The sequence below is a fragment of the Dermacentor silvarum genome, chromosome 11 (assembly GCF_013339745.2).
Source record: "Dermacentor silvarum isolate Dsil-2018 chromosome 11, BIME_Dsil_1.4, whole genome shotgun sequence".
Lineage (NCBI taxonomy): Eukaryota > Metazoa > Arthropoda > Arachnida > Ixodida > Ixodidae > Dermacentor > Dermacentor silvarum.
This window is the reverse complement of record NC_051164.1, coordinates 72,781,743-72,796,528: the sequence shown is the minus strand read 5'-3', so window position 1 is coordinate 72,796,528 and position 14,786 is coordinate 72,781,743. Positions and strand designations below refer to the sequence as shown.

Genomic DNA, 14,786 nt, shown 5'->3' with positions numbered 1-14,786 from the left:
GTAGAAATGATAAATAAAGCCGGTTTACTAACTATTGAAAACAAAGCGAAACTAGCAAGACTAAAGTTTTTTTTCCGATGTCTCAATGGCGGCATTAAAATTGATACAGATAAGTTCATTTCTTTAACGATCACGAGACCAGCCCGACATAAACACTTCTGAACGCTGGACGAATTCTCAGCCAACTCAAACTGTTTTAAATATTCATATTTTCCACTTGTAATTAGGGAATGGAATAAGTTAGACAAAGAAATCACTAACTCTGAGTCATTAACAGTTTTGTATCCATATTAGAAAAATCACTGTTAGCATCTCAGTTAAAATAAGTACTGTTAGTTTTTTTTCCTTAAGAAATAATATCTTAGCATGTTATCTCTGTAACCCAGCCAGTAATACTTGTGCGTACGCAGAGTGCTTGTTTTATGTATGGCGATTTTATTTATTCTGAGCTCTTTTGTTCTCTTCTTCATTTCTTAGTTTCTTCAAGTGTACCTATATTGTATTCATGATTGCATCTGTACTGCACTGTTATGCTGCTCTATAGTTCGACACTTCAGTGTAAAAGTTGTAACATGGAGATACTTAATTAGGATGACTGGATAGTTTTAACTGATGATACAATGCTTATGTTTAGAAGCTGCCGCACTGCGTAATGTTACACTTCAATATTGTGTATTGTAATTTCGCTTGTTCTTAATTGATGACTTGGTGTTGTACTCGATTCTGTGTCCCGCCTGCTATGATCTCGCAAGAGATTGGCAGTATTGTAAATACATAAATAAACTTGGAAACAGATCAGAAACATGTCCTCAGTCGTATATCTCACTAACAACCTCCCCTCCCTTCCATCCTTTTTCCCAGTGACTGGATTCACCCTTGCCGGACAAGCGCGGGGTCTCAAGTGTGACAGTAAACTAAACTCTATATCCAGAACTATTTGACCGCGAATTGAAGCCCCTGGGACCCACCAAGTTTCGCTGAAACTCAACGCACTTTATCCAGCACAACACTCTAAAAAAAGTTTACACCCTTTGGGTCGTATCTTGTCCCCATACGATAATCGTCATCTGTCTTCTCCGCATTTCCTTTCTTCAACGCTGCGAGCCCGGTACTTCCTAGTCACGAAAGGCTTGCGAGTTATCAGCATGACACAGCATTTTCGGCAGGAAAGTAGCGAGCGCTGAGTTTCCAAGAAAGGAAACGCGAGCAAGGCAGACGACGATTATTGTTTAAAGACAAGATACGACCCAAAGGGTGTAAATTTTTTGAGAGTGCCCCCATAAAAAAAACGGCCCATTTATCCCGCTAAATGATGGCGTTTCATAGTCGTGTTCGTTGTACTTGCGAAGACTACGGAGCGGTTATCGATAGTTATAAGATGTGGTAGTCCAGTCACGGCAACATAAATGCAAATCTAAATTTTAATAAAGGCACGAAAACAAATTAAAAAAGTGGCGGGAGCTTCGTAACTGCCCCCCTTCACCCCTTACCTAAAACGAGAGTCTGAATCCGCTCCACCCTCAAGTATGCGGGACATCGTCCCACACAATCATCATCAACAGCCTATTTTTTACGTCCACTGCAGGACGAAGGCCTCTCACAGCGATCTCCAATTAGCCATTTTGTGCCAACTGATTCCAACTTGCACCTGCAAATTTCCTCATTTCACCTCCCGACCTAATTTTCTGCCATCCTCGACTGCGCTTCCTTTTCCTTGGCACCCATTATTTAACCCTAATCGCCCACCGATTATGCCTCCTACGCATTCCATGGCCTGCCAAGCTCTTATTTCTTTCTCGTGATGTCAATTAGAATATCGGCTATCTCCGTTTGCTCTCTGTTCCACGCCACGTTAGGCCTAACATTTTTCGTTCGATCGCTCTTTGTGCGGTCCTTAACTTGATCTCGAGCTTCTTTGTTAACCTCCAAGTTCCTGCCCCATATGTTAGCACCGGTATAATACAATGGTTATACACTTTTATTTTCAATGACAGTGGTAATGCTCCCGGGTTTGGTAATGCCTGCCGTTATCGTCCCACACACGAGTACTTAAATACCGTTCAACCTAGAGGTGTGAAAAAAAAATGTGTCCGTGTAAAAGCTGCAGGCATGTGAAACACTGTTCCGGATAACAACGAAGGCACTATACCATGTTTGACCGCAATGCGATTGCGAAAAAAAAGATGTCTTTCTTTTTCGGAATGCGTGCAGCCAAAACCTATATTGCGCACGCATGCTTTAAGACTAGTATTTATTTAGTTGTATGCGAAACAAAACTCGACGTGACTGACTGCCCAGTAAATCTACATTTAATTACGTGGACTCATTAGAAAACGCAGAAATCTTTGTCATAGGTACCACCTTGGCCAACGTTGACACCTTTATCGGCAGCGTATGACAACTTGCGACATAGAGGGGTAATTAGTTTTATGCCATATCCGTCCGAGAACTGCCGTGCAACTGTCGAGCACAACTGTCGAGCAACCTGCCTCTTAGGTCAATCCGCAAGACAATCGCATACCATATGGGCCGGCCCTTCCTTTACTCGCAACATCCTGCCTCGTCCTTCCAACTCGACATGTAGACACACAGTGCAATCGTAGGAAAGCTTCCGTGACGGGACTGCGCGTACATCTCGCTATAAAACGCGCTGGTCTTTAAACCACGCGCATCCGCGTCTATATCTCCTCAGAAACGACGAGCGCAGAAGCAAAAAAAGTGCTCGCGTTCTGTTTTCCCTCGCGTTTCCTGGTTTTCAATCGCATTATTCTTTCAGCCACGTCCATCCTTCATGCTGTCCAAAGAATACAGACACCGTCTGGCGAGAACCACGACATGCACTCGGGTGCGCCTACAGACACTGCACACCACGGGCGCGCGGCTCACAGGCACAGGAACCGACGCCGCGGCTTCCCGAAAGCGCAAACAGTGGAGACGAAGGAGGCCGGGCCAACAACGCCGACGTTGTATATTCGACACGGCGCGGTGAGCGGGCTACACGGCGAGTAAGCGACCGACCGAGCGAACCAAGCCCATTACAACGATTGGGTTGCAGGCACGCGAGTGGTGATCGAAACGAAATAAAAAAGTAAAGGTGAATGCGCCGGATAAAAGGAACAAATCTTGGAAGAATGAGATCATGATCATTATTGTGGTTTATTGGCGCAAGGGCCAGATGTGGCCAAAGAGCGCCAAGACGATGGTAATGGCTTGTCAGTGGTACCTGAATAGTGAACCATATGAACATTAGATGTGGCATGGCTGTAAAGGGGCCTATAAACAGTCGCTGTAAAGTGCGTAAAATCTGTACGTAATAAGATTAGGGCAATGACTAATTTTGTGTACTATGGACACGAACAATGCATTGCGAAGGAATGATGCGACTTACAAAATATTAAAGATACGAGCATTGGCCAGAAGCACAAGTGCCTAAACAGAGCCCTTGAAACACAAGGGCCTGGAGGCATGTGCTCTAAAAAAAACTATCACAGCAACATCCTCTGGAGAGAGGATGCGCTACGAACTTATTGGGCTAATAACATGTAGCACAACATCTCAAGAATGCGAGGACTGCGTTGGTGTTAAAAAGCGGTTCTTTACCGAGAAACATAGCAGGATGGAGAGGGACACAATAGCGATATGCTAGCGGAAAATGTTTCTTTCTTTCTCTTTCGGCTTCCCGACACTCCAAAATCTTGGAAGAATGAGACAGGTGAGAGAGAGAGAGAGAGAGAGACCGCGAAGTTCACCGGGCAGCACTTGGCACCGCCTGGCCAGGCACCACCGTGCCTTCCTTCTGCAGCTTCTTCGAGACGCCGAGCATGGCAATGCCACTCACAAAAGGCCACGTTGAGCGATGGCGATTGCTTTGTGTGCCCGCTCATAATACAAGCCACGAAAAGTCTCAATCAAGGATGCTTTCTTTTCTTCTTGTTACTCTTTTTCGTCGCGTATACGCACCGCCTCCTTGTGCAGTCTGTCTTCCTCCACCGTTCACTCGCCTGTTTGTTCCTGCTTCCAGGCCAACTTGGCGGAGTTTACGCGGAGTTTTCTGCGGACTTCGGACGTTTCTCCTCCAGCTTTAACGGATTCGCTGTTAAAACGTTTTAAAAAAAAATCAGCCAAAGACACATATCGCAAAGGCGCTACATGAAAAGTTAATTGAGCGTAATTACTTCACTTCGAAAGCAACAGAAACGACTGTGCACAGCTCGTCTGTTAGAAACGGAACATGGCCCGATTGTCCGTCCCCACGTTATTTAAACCAAAACCCACGGGGGCGTCCTACATAAACGAGCAGCCAACATTCATCTGGCTACTTCGTAGTATCTTCAAAAAAAAAAAAAGCTGCTGTTACGCCCGAAAGGCGAAGCATCGATTGCGATAGCAAATTAGTGGACAGCTAAGCGTCAACCTGGCGCGCATAACGCTGCTGATCGGGGCCACCAGGCTCCTCCACATCAAATAACAATGCCGGTTTACGGGATCGGGTGACAGGCCGGAGCGACTCCACATGCGAACTCTGGATAGTGTTTTACCTAGTTGCTCTGTTTATGTATGTAAACTGCTCTCTTCTCTTTTTATATATCGTCGTTCTGCTTACTGCGCTAAACTGTAACACAAAGAAAATGACACACACCTGGGCAAGCTGACATCGCGCACAAGTGGGTCAGTTTCTTTGAATTGTCCAACTGTAACAGTACAGCGCAGTAAACAGAACGACCTCATGCCAACTAGGCCAAGTAGAAGCCTTAGTGAACGATACATGCTCCTCTACGCTACTCTGTATCCAAGTGCTTTCACTCCTTTGCCCCCGCCGTCTCCCCACTGCTGATCAACTGTCGTTCAGGTGTCAGCAACCTACGGTAGATGTTTACTGCACGGTCAGCAATGGTGTGTTCCCTTCGCTTCGCTTTCTTTTATTTTATAATATTTCTTGCATTATTACACTATAAGCTACGTATTGTGTTCACCTCAAGACAAGATACGGCAAGTAGTCGCCTTCACCACACCACAGACCATAGGAAAAATGTAGGGTGTTTGCGCCGAATATAAAGCCTCGAAATAGCGGCACCATTTCAAGTTTGGCGCCACAGAACATGCTCTTCCCCTTTCTTTTCTCCCCGGGCGTCGCGATCCTATACTCCTCCTTCATATAGGTCATTTATCACGGGACACCACACTTATTTTATTTCGCCTCAGGGATCGCGGTCGCTGTGCGGCAGTGCTACAGAGTCGACATTATTCATTAGGCTATCTCGGCCGAAACATCGTGAAGCATGCATCAAAGGGCGCTATGTCACGTGATATCTGTGGTCCAACAGGAGGATGAAAAATAGCACGTGGGTTGAGAACTGAAGACAGAAAGGGAAGTAATGGCGCCAACGTTCGACGAACGAAGCCGCGTACGCTATAAGGGGTTCTGGAAGTGCCTGAAACACCTAAAAAAGTTCCCGCGGTCTGTGCAGTGGTGAAGCCAACTTCTTGCCGCATTTTGTATTGCGGTGCAGCCGACACACCCTTCCCACAAGTCGGCGCTGCAACATCTAAGCGAGACAGGTTGCCCGCCACAGCGGGTCACGTCAGCAGGCGTTGCGGCCAGCGTGCCCGAAATGTCTCGAAATAAGCTATATATTGTTGGGGCCATAGAAAGCGGTTTTCCCACTAAGATTCAGTGCACGCCAAACTGACTGCGCGAGAGCGGCCTTTCGCTAACGGCGTCACAGCGGCTGGTGCAGCCAGCATGCCCTAAATCTAAATTGCTTGAAATGCAGCGTACTCTGCCAAACAAAATTTCTCACGATGCCGTTGTCAAATACCACAGGACTGCCGCGCCTAAGAGCAACAGGGGCGCACAATCACGTCCGAAGAACAGAGTTTGTCCGAGATACACAGGAAAAGCAGCAGGCCGAATGCGCAGCCGGTCGTGTTCGCTTCGGTGGCGTGTGTGGCCTATGTCTAGCGTGTCACTGGTCTGTCGCTAGGTAACGCAAGAAAAACAGCTCGCAAAGCATAACTTCTTTAATACGCAAAGCGTTTTCGTTTTTATGGGGACGAATAAAAAAACTAGTGTCTGTTAATTAACTTCACCTCATTTTTTTTCAATGCAAGCGTCATCAAACCGTAATTCAGCATCAAAAACAGATATCGCATTTCTATCAACTGCATGAGTTGGAGCATCCAAAGTGGACAAATTTGAAGTATGAATTTACCCAGGAATTAGGGACATTTCGTTCTGTTTCCGCCATGACGTATGCCATGACGAACAACTAAAGAAACACAATAAAAAGAAGCACACATTCAGACTGTCGCTTCACCTCGGTACTTGGAAACGAGTGCGCTTGTGTATCAGCCTCATCTCGAAGACGGCCAGCTTCATGGCCCGGGCACCAACAGCCATAACCGTTGGACATATAAAGTTTATTCCTATCCCATCCTTCCTCGACTTGCAATGAATCGAAGATTTTGATAGACACTTGGCCAGACATATCGTCGGCATTCCCGATGAGATGTCTGGCCAAGATAACTGCTCCCGCGAAGCTTCCGTTGATTATTATTTTCTTGAATACTTTTCTTTTTTATGAGTCCACCACTGTGGCCGCGGGCTTGCGCATACGTCACCGTTCTGTTTCATGGGTTACCTATAGAACCGACGTGATGCATTGTTTTGGAGCAAGCTTTAGCTGGCGGCTTTCTTTGATGCCGGCTACTGAAATGCATGTAAAATTGAAAAACCACTTTTATTAGAAATTCGCTGAACCGATTCTAATGAAGTTTATTGCATTGAATAGAGAAAGTCAATTCACGGGGTGCAACAAAGAGGACTTTGAAATGACATGGAATCTCGTACAAGAATTGCCGGAATTCAGTAAATTAAAAAAAAGAAGTACGAAGTTTACAAATCCGTAATGCAGCATCAATAACAGATATCACATTTTATCAACTGCATGGGTTGGAGCATCCAAAGCGGGCAAATTTGATGTATGAATTTACCCTTTATGTGAATTCCTTACAATGCTTGGAAAGGTTTTACAAATGTCGTATTCACAAATTAGTGGTGAATTTCAGGGTGGCGTGTGATAAATCATTTGTTTGGCGCTTCAGATGCAGTATTCGTTGCAGTTTGCAGAATTGTGGTACCGTTTTAGTCGCTGAGGTGCAGAGCTGTACACTTCACGTTTCGTTTCCTGCAAGCTTGCAATATTTATGAAGTTCTGTAAAAAAGGTTAGCTGAATAAAAAAATTCGCTTTCTGAAATACCTACACTTTAAGCTTTTCTTTTATATTCAACATAATTCGTCTAAGTCAGTGCAATGGTTGCTCATAAAAGCGATTGCCGATTTGTCATGTATTTGCGATTTTAGCCCCCGAGCTAAAGCTTCACCTTAGGATCGAGTTAGAATAATATATTCGCTGGTAGGATGTTTGTAAAACAGCTTGGGAAGGAAGAAGAGGAAGGAAAGGCAGTTGAGGCAAGGATGTTAATCAGAAGAGCCGCTGCAGTGAAGGCAGACCGGCTTATCGTCGGGCCTTCACCATTGGGTTGGATACCGAAAGTGCCGAAACGTGGCTGGAGGAAGCGGAGCAGTAGGGCTAATCCAAGGGCGACTTATACGGAACAGAACTGTGGGATGCATTGCACTTACCAATTCTTCGCGGACAACAGCCTGAATCAAAAATTGTATGCTCGAGAATTTTTTTCCCACCTCTATCAGAAATTTACCAACAATGCGTTATTTCAAGTACTTATACGTAAAATACAGTGGAAGCGCCGTTTAGCACATGCGCCCAATATTAACATTTGCAAAACTTCAGCATTCTGAAAGTTATGCCCCCCCCCCCCCCCGTTCCGCTCCCTCCCTTTCCTCCGGAGCGTTGCACGCGACTGGAAGACGGGCACTTCCTTCCCGCTTCGTTCGCACGCGTGCGGGAGACTCAGCAGCGATCGCCCCCGCACGTTTTCACTCGCACATGGAGCATACGGCGCGCGGCGACGATTTTATTGCCCGTGGACTTTATACGGAATCTTACGGCGACGGCAGAAATGCACCTGGAGTGTTCATATAATTGCTATCGCAGTAAAATAATAATAATAATATTCGCAGCAAAACACCGTTGCCAGAAACTTGCCTGCTTGGTCGACAGCTCCAATGCAATCTGTGTGCTGACGTCACGGAAAAGCAAGCAGGCCTTCTCTCCTCTGGTCCGGGTCGGCGACCGCTCTTGGGAGGCAAGAATAAGAAAGTCGTCAGAATAGGAAAATGCTGGTCGAGAATAAAGTGCTTTACACACGCAAGTAAATAATGCGCGATTTGACATAATCGTTGCACGCACGCCATATAGAACAATGTACATACGGATTTAAAACTTAATTAAGGTAAGACATTCGGAAACTACAAATGCAGTTACTGAAGTTGACAGTTGGGCTTGTTCGATCATCTTGAATGGGGAAGTGTGTGTGCGTGTATGTGTGTGTCCTTGGACATGCACAAATAACTCTCGACGGTGGTAATTGAACTTTATGGACATTAGACCGCTATGCTGAAATATATATATTTTTACTGCTATCCATTGAGCTACGCTGGCACATAGCGGTGAAGCTCGACAGGTGAGCGCAGGATCAATACCCAAAATTCAGAGGTATGGGGTTTCTTAGTGTAAGTGTTTGATTGTGTAAGGTCTCCTTTCACTGGCTGCCTTCCCATGTGAGAATAGCCGATAATCAAGAAGCGGACACCCTCGCCAAAACCACCCACTATCTTGAAGTCGCTTCCTCGGCTTTTTCGATGCAGCGCCTGAAAAAACTGCTGACAACCATGCACCCGGATGCCAGAGTGGCGAACCGCATGGATCCCAGCCTACTTCTAGAGGGTGGCCTTACCAGGAGGGAACGCTCAACGCTGCTTCGACTCCACATGGGCTGCGTCTGGACGGTGACGCGGCTGCACGCCAAGGGATGCTCCCTCTAACCGGCCTGCGGACGTTGCAGTGACGCCAAGACCCTTGAGCACCTATCTGCGCAGGAATGCTCAAGGGAACGCTCAAGGAACGTCGAAACGCTCATATCATCACTGTCTACAGGCAGCATGGCCTACCTGCTGCGACACCCAGTGGCCTCCTGTTCCCGTCGCCTCCCCACCTCTGAGCTCTCCACAGCCTCTTGGAGTTTGTGGAGGTGAACGGGATCACAGCCTATCGATAAGCACCCGCACCCCGCCGGCCATTGCCTTCAACACCAGCCTCCTCCATGATCGGACGAGACTTCTGCGGCTTCTTCCATTCCTCTCATCTTGGTCTCCACTTCCCCTTACACTGACGCTTCCCCTGTGCTCCCTACTGGGCAGCCGAAGTAAGCGGCATTTTGCACAATAAACCACTACTACTGTCGCATACAACATTATCAGTTACTGGACACTGCTTGTTACCAGAAGCGACAGGGTGGAATTGAGTTACACCCACGTCGTGCCTGGTTCGAAATAAGGCACCGATAATTACGGTATAGGGGTAGGAGCAATTGAAGTGGGGACAGTAGACGGGGACCGTCGATGCAGAAAAAAAATTATACTAATCTCCAGCTAATTAGAGACGATTATTAACAAGTGCTTCATCTTAAATGCGATTTTTTCCTTAGTCGAAGCCAAGGTCAGAGCAAGTTCACGCTCAAGAAAGCGGCAATTTAGTCCCCTAAAAATGTGGGCCGATCCCGAACGCAGTGCAGCCTTAAAGTTATGGTTGATCATTCTATCATAGAAATCGCTAGAACACGAAAGTGAAACGTATCTTCACAGAAGCTGTTGCATGTTTGCTTCGTGAACTCACGGTCCGCTGCAGCGAAAGGCGCACGATTTGCGGGCCGGCGACTGTGTTGCATGTTTGCTTGGCGGGCGGCGTCCAGCTGCCGAGTCACATCGATGACGGTGCGACCACTTTGGTCTGACTCCGTAGTGGCTACGGCAGCCGGTTCAGTTGCAACTCGCTCAGCTTCAGGAGTGCGAGCGGCAGAGTTCGCAGCGGGCGCCGCGAACGCGCGAAGGCGTTCTGCTTCGTGCTGGCGTGTTCCTCGCCGGGCCAAAGCGAGGACGTCGTTGCCTTGCTGCGTCACTTAGCGCAACAGTTTTCATGATTGCGGTCATCGCAAGCGAAGCAGTTGGTGGCGTGTAAGCACTGCTGATGCATGCTAAAGCTGCACTCCGTAGGCGACGAGGCGCCCCAGGATAATCCGACGCGAAGACAAACCATGTGCGAAAGCGCCAACACCAGGCTACGGCGCGTTGGAGCTTGGAGGCTCCACTGCGCTGTTAGTACAGAAGCTCTCCCTGTCGGCACTCAGTGTCACGATGCAGTACTTCGCTTCACTGCTCCTAGATGGTGGCACCATCCCTGTCAACAAAACATGTTTTACTCATTGGCGCCGAACGTCACATCCGTTACATCCGTAACGGAAGTTCATCGCAGACCCCCGCATAAAACACTTTCGTGTTAAAAAGACAAATTTTCCTCGGAAAGCCACTACTCGGAAAGCCACTACGCAAAAATGACAATGACTCAGCGAAAAGAGAATAACGCTCACAAACCACTGAAATTGGTTCGGACGTGAGTACTAAGTGAAGGAAACACTAAAGGATGGTGGTACAAGCCATAGCATTACCATGACTCGGCAAAAATGACAATGATTCAGCGAAAAAAAGATTAACACTCAAAAACCACTGAAATGGGTTCGGCGTGGGTAGTCAGTGAAGGAAACACTAAGGATGATGATAGAAGTCCTAGTCATGAGCATGAATCAGCAAAAATGACAATGACTCAGCGAAAAATGATTAACACTCAAAAAAATGTCACCGTTTCGCCCTAAGGGCGAAGCAATGAATGCGATAGCAACACAGCAATGTCATACGAAGTAAGGTGAGCGGCTTTGGTAGCAATATGAATTGTAGTAAACATGAGCTGATTAAGTAAGCAGGTGTGCTGCGGCGTAAGTAGACCGACATGAAGAGAGACTCGATGACCACGAGAAGGCGCGTGTGAAACGGTGGTGTTGATGAGAAGCGCTTCCCGTGGGCAGCGCGTGCGAAGGGACACACCTGTAGCGCTGCACTGCCGACCCGGGCAGCATTGCATGTGTAGCGTGCGTTGGAAAATGTGGCCCGACTATTACTAACTGACTGAACAAGCGTGGTGTGAGCGCGCACAAAGAAACGCGAATAGATCACACTGAATGACTGCAGACAACGACTGTCAAAACGCTGGCAGCAAGCATACGCCGCAGCGGGCGAAGGTACGTGCGGTCTATCGCTTCAACGGAAACTGAGCGGCGAATGCACGGCGCATAAAGGTCAGAGCCGTGTGGAGAGATAAGCCGCGGTGCGAGCGAGCGACGAGCGCGGTTCTTTGCAGAGTAGAACGGACTCCGATGACTCACGACATGAATGTCATGACATGCCTGTCATATAGGTCATGAAATAGCCGCCTACGTCATTGTGTTCTCATGGTCTTTTTGTTACCATAGTAGTTTCCCGCACACTGCTTCGCATAACATCGATTTACACAGGGCGTGGGATCTGCCGGCTTTTTTTCTCTTCTTTTATCCTTCCGTAACAATATGTAGATATAGAAAATATTTAGAAAATAGTTCAGGATATTTGTAATTCATTATATTCAGATTACTTTCGATTATATAGTTAGATCTAAAAAAGAACAATTAAATTTTCGGATGTGAGTACTGGTGTTTTATTTCATTAGCAATTTGGTCAGGACCATGTGAGATATACATTCAGAGACACCGACTAATAATCGCTCCATTGCGTTTGCCTGTGCTTTTTCAACTGCAGCATCAATTGCCTGCTAAATAGTCGCGTCGGTGAACAAAGGTTGACGTGCTGTAACGCCTGAGTACCTGTGAGCCCTCTCAACAGTGGCAATAGCTTCTCTCCTAGAACACCTTTTTTTGTCAATTATTACTAGCACCTGCACTTCTTGCACTCGAGCTGGACAGCTTGAATGGTCAGCCTGGTGTGATCCACCACAAAGGCAACACTTGTCATTTTAGGACACACAATCACCATTAGAGTGACCCTCACCACATGTGCCGCATTGTAAACTTACAACCGCCAGCAGTGTGGCCTTATCGCCGCAATTCGGCATTGTAGGCGACATGACGCCAGCGGATGGACCCTGAATACTAAAGGCCACGCTTTAATTTCTTATGGACGAGAAGTACCGGCAAAAATCGCAATCCCCGAGTCACTTGGGACCCATATTCCACAACGCGATTGCAGCGGTAAAGAGGTACCACTCCTCCCATACACAGCCTCTGCAAGGTCTCCTATGGACTTAGTTGCGAGTCGACGCCACGCACGATGCCCTTTATGCCTGCAAGATGTGGTGGTATATACGCACTCACCGGAATGGTTGCAAACGAGGAACACTTCAGCAGGTCCGTTCCACACGCCTGGTCTGGATACTTGTAGACTGTCCCACCTCGACCGAACTGCCGGACGTCAGTGATGCTCGGGCAGTTTGAGAGTCACCGCATGTAGTTGTTCTTGGATAGCAATAAGGTTGTTCAACCTGATATAGTCCCCATGCAAGGGAACCGGGGCGACGGAAATGCTGCTCATGCCGCTGCGGAGAAAGAGGTCAAGAGGTAGTTCATTTTGAAGAGAGGTTCACCAAGGGGAACTCCCCTGTCCAGGTGAATTCTTGGACATAACTCCAGTCTCAAACGTACCAAAATGAAGAAAATGGCCTGCTTCAACCTAAAAAGAAAACGTAAGTAAACACAGCAATCAACAAAACTAACGATAAATTACCCTATACTTCAACAACCCGGGCAAGAATGCAAGCCAAGAAGGAGAACGGCTGCTGTCACCTCGGATAAATTCTTGGCGTTATCGTTGTTGCTGTGTCGTTAGATCAGCTGGCCACCAGATCCACAGGGCGTGAACAAAAAGAATGAACTTGCGCAGGCTAGTTCTGCGCGAAAAGAAGTGGGGAACGCAAGCGAAATCTAGTCAAAATAGTATAAAATGTAATCCATATCCTGCTAAATTAATTTACTTCTCAGGGTATTGCTGGTTCCGCAATAAATGTTTATTCCTCCTCCTCCTCAGGGTATTCTGTGCTCGAGACAACAAGGATTTAGGTCCCAATGTTTATGTGGTTAGCTCACATTGATTTAGAAAGCTGCATTCGACTCGCAGGATTATCAGGAAACCCCCGTATCAGCATTAGTAAATTCAGATATTGCAATAGCTTGTTATTGGCTCGAACATAGAAATTTAATTTCTAAATTAGCAAGCTGAGCTCTTTCGAACTGGATACCTGGGTACAGGTCCTTTCTGGTAGACAATTCCTTTGTTTCAAGGATGGGGGGTACATCCGGTACATAAAAACAGACGAGATGCGCACGGCAGGGATAAGTACTTTGTCCGCTTTTGTTTAATATCTTGTCATCTTCTGTCCCAGTTCGTGCAGATGACATTGCATTTTCTCCTCATAGATACATGAATACGTTATGCCAAATTTTACAACCATATTTGTCTCTACTCGACTCCTGGTTGGACGGACCGTCTCTTTGCCTTAACGTCAAGAAATGCTCGTTACTTGTGTTCCCAATGCCACATCCCATTTTTATTTCTCTTCGTTATCGAAATGGACCGATACCGCAAGTTGCAGCATTGAAGTACTTAAGGATATCATACTGTTGGTAAGCTAAACTGGCCGCAGAAAATCGAAGCAAACGCTAGTAAAGGAGAACGTGTAAGGCGATTGTTGCGTCGGTTCAGAAATTAAAACACAGGTACGCGTAGGGCTACGTTACTGATGATTTAGAAACTTTGCGTCCGCCGCATTCTCGAATTTGGCGGTGTTCTTTTTCCATAATGTGCAGCATACAAGCTAAGACCTTTAATACTACTAGAAAGGCAAGTGCTGCGTCTTTGTGCTTTATCTGGAGGCCGGAATTATTCCGCTCGAGTCCAGATTCAAGCAAATTAGTGTCCTGACTTTCCTGAAGCTTTACGATTCATACCTCTCCCATTTGCAATCCGTTTTCGTCAACTGTCCCGATTCATATTCAGAACATGTTCGCGGCGTTATGGACAGCCACAAGTTGTTTTTGTTCAGGTGCTGTTATCAAAATCACGTTTGTCTACCGTGCCTGATTTCTCAAAAAACAAATTCGTTGAATGTGAAACCAGTTTTTGATTATGTCTTTTTTCAAAACACGCATAATTTCTTCCAGCGCGCATACCTGAAGGTCTCCTTCAAGATCAGCTTAGAAAATGTCCGTCTCACTGGTTATTTCTACGGACGCAACGCAAAGTTCAGAGAAGGCCGGGGTTGGCATCTTTTCAAACCAACTGGTCTACCGCTCTCCGTCTCGCTGATTACAACCCAATATTTCTCGCAGAATTTCTAACATTTATTCTGGTGATAAAAAATTGGGCCCAAAGAAATCTACAGTAGTAATTGTTCCAGATGCGCTTTCGGTCTGTACATATTTAACTTCTAATAATCGGTCACACCTGCTGAGCATATTACGGCGACGCTGTTAATGGCTAGGGTTCTGTGCATTTTTGTTCTGCGTCAACAAAACTCAGATCCCGAATTTGATGCTATACAACACGCGGAAGAAACGACGACGACGACGAAGAGCACGCGGTGTTCCAAACAGCACGAGCGCTCGAGGCAAGTGACCCGAGCCGTGATCGAGAGAAAACCAGCGATGAGCTGTCATTATCGACGTGGCTCTGGGCCAAGAAGGTTGCATCGTCAGCATCGCACTG

At 46.7% G+C, this 14,786-nt stretch overlaps 1 long non-coding RNA gene across 1 annotated transcript; it reads right to left on the bottom strand.

The window, feature by feature from the left end:
* Positions 1–8,129: 8,129 nt before the first annotated feature.
* Positions 8,130–13,888, bottom strand: LOC125941453 (uncharacterized). The gene is made up of 4 exons (XR_007464300.1): positions 12,869–13,888; positions 12,401–12,755; positions 8,882–9,015; positions 8,130–8,222 (listed from the first exon to the last, which is right to left on the bottom strand). It is a non-coding gene; the product is annotated as an uncharacterized LOC125941453 (long non-coding RNA).
* Positions 13,889–14,786: the final 898 nt, after the last annotated feature.